Source organism: Herpailurus yagouaroundi, unplaced genomic scaffold (assembly GCF_014898765.1).
Source record: "Herpailurus yagouaroundi ecotype Mexico unplaced genomic scaffold, PumYag 139, whole genome shotgun sequence".
Lineage (NCBI taxonomy): Eukaryota > Metazoa > Chordata > Mammalia > Carnivora > Felidae > Herpailurus > Herpailurus yagouaroundi.
In genome coordinates, this window is record NW_024412394.1 from 22,800,497 (window position 1) to 22,803,187 (window position 2,691).

Sequence of the window (2,691 nt, forward strand, 5' to 3'; positions counted from 1 at the left end):
AGTGGGAGAGAGAGAATTCCAAGCAGGCTCTAGGCTAACAGCATGAGATCATGACCTGAGCCCAAATCAGGAGTCAGACACTTACCTGCCTGAGCCACCCCGGCATCCCTGTCTGGGTTTCAATGAAAGATCACATGTCATTCCAAGAACCAGGAACACCTTAAAAAAAAATAGATGGCAACACTAAGTTGACAGAGATGTTAGAAATATCTGACAAAGATTTTAAAGCAGTCATCATTAAATGCTTAAGCAAGCAATTAAGAGCAAGCTTAAAATAAATGAAAACAGAATGTCTCAGCACAGAAACAGGAAGTCTCAGCCAAGAAATAGAAGCTATAAAGAACCAAATGGAGATTTTAAAACTGAAAAATAAAATAACCTAAATAAGAAACTAAATGATAGGCTTAACAGAAGAATGGATGAGACAGAGGAAAGAATCCATGAACTTGAAGGTGGAACAAAAATTACCCAATTGGAACAACAGAAAATAAACTGGAAAAAAAAAAAATGAGTCCAGCCATAGAGACCTGCGGGACAATGACAGAGGATCTAATATTCATGTCATCAGAGAGCTAGAAGGAGAAGAAAGGGCAGGGCTGAAAGAGTGTATTAAGAAATGTTGGCTGATGGGGTGACTGGCTGGCTCAGACCATGCGACTCTTTTTTTTTTTTTTTTTTTAACGTTTATTTATTTTTGAGACAGAGAGAGACAGAGCATGAACAGGGGAGGGTCAGAGAGAGGGAGACACAGAATCGGAAACAGGCTCCAGGCTCTGAGCTGTCAGCACAGAGCCCGACGCAGGGCTCGAACTCACGGACCGCGAGATCATGACCTGAGCCAAAGTTTGGCCCTCAACCGACTGAGCCACCCAGGCGCCCCTGATCATGCGACTCTTGATCTCAGGGTTGTAGGTTTGAGCCCCACGTTAGGTAGAGATTACCTAAAATTACAATCCTAAATATATTGCCTGAAAATTTCCCATACTGAGCAAAGACAGAACCTCAATTCAAGAAGCTGGCTATGGGGAGGAGAAAAACAAAAGCCAAAAGAACTTTAAACAGGATAAATCAAAGAAATCCAAACAACATATATCAGAATCAAATCTATGAAAACTAAAGAAAAAATGTCTTTACATATATATATATATGTATACATGTGCACACACACATACACATATACACACATATGTGTGTATATGTGTGTGTATATATATATGTGTGTGTGTGTATATATATATGTGTGTGTGTATATATATATATATTTATTTAAGTTTATTTGTTTTGAGAGACAGGGAGGTGAGGGGAGAGAGAGAGAGAGAGAAAATCCCAGTCAGGCTCTGTGCTGCCACCGCAAAGCCTGACACGGGGCTCAAATTCATGAACCTTGAGGTCATGACCTGAGCTAAAATCAGGAGTTGGACGCTCAACCGACTGAGCCACACAGGTGCCCCTAAAGACAAAAATCTTGAAAGCATTAAGGGAGAAAGACACCTTATGTATAAGAAGAAATAATTTGAATGATGGAAGAGGCAGGAAGGTGGTGGTACATCATTTTCCAAGTACTGAAAGAACTATCCACAAAGAGTGCTATATGCAGAGAAAATACCCGTGAGGAATGAAGAATTCAAAATATTTTCAAGATGGAAGGAAAACTTCTTTAAGAAAATTTGAACTCAATGCACCTTTGCTAAAAGAATGACTGAAGGAAGTTCTATAAACAAATGAAGCCATTAAAGAAGGAATCTTAGAATAATATTAGAAAGGAAGAAAATACAGTAACAATAAAGGCAAATAAGCAGAACAATGTTATTTGAAAGTGGATTCATTGTATGTAGATGTATGCTGCAAATGCTAGAGTAACCACTAAATTTGTTTTTTAAAGTTTATTTATTTTGAGAGAGAGAGAGAGAGAAAGAATCCCAAGCAGGCTGCATGCTGTCAGTGCAGAGCCCGACACAGGGCTCCATCTCATGAACCCCGAGATCATGACCTGACCTGAAATCAACAAGAGTCAGACACCGAACCATCTGAGCTGGGTTAGGTGCTCTAACCACTAAAAGTTTTTTCAAGTATAATTGAGATGCTGAGAGAGGAAATAAAATAGAGTTATATAAAATGTTCAATTAAAACCAGAGAAGGTTTAAAAAAAAAAAACACAAAAGAAAAGAAAGAGCAAGCTAACACATAGAAAAGTAGTATATATTAATCCATCTATACCAGTAATCACTCTAAATGTGAATGTTCTGGGGCGCCTGGGTGGTGCAGTTGGTTAAGCGTCCGACTTCAGCCAGGTCACGATCTCGTGGTCCGTGAGTTCGAGCCCCGCGTTAGGCTCTGGGCTGATGGCTCAGAGCCTGGAGCCTGTTTCCGATTCTGTGTCTCCCTCTCTCTCTGCCCCTCCCCCGTTCATGCTCTGTCTCTCTCTGTCCCAAAAATAAATAAAACGTTGAAAAAAAAAATTTTTTTTTAAATAATAAATGTGAATGTTCTTTTTTCTTTTTTAAAATCCAAGTTAGTTAATATACAGTGTAATAATAACATATAGTATAATTCAGTAATAGAATTTAGTAATTCATCACTTATGTGTAATAACCGGTGCTCATTCCAACCGAGTACTCTCCTTAATGCTCATCACCCATTTAACCCATCCCCCACCCAACAACCCTCAGTTTGTTCTCTGTCTTTAAGAGT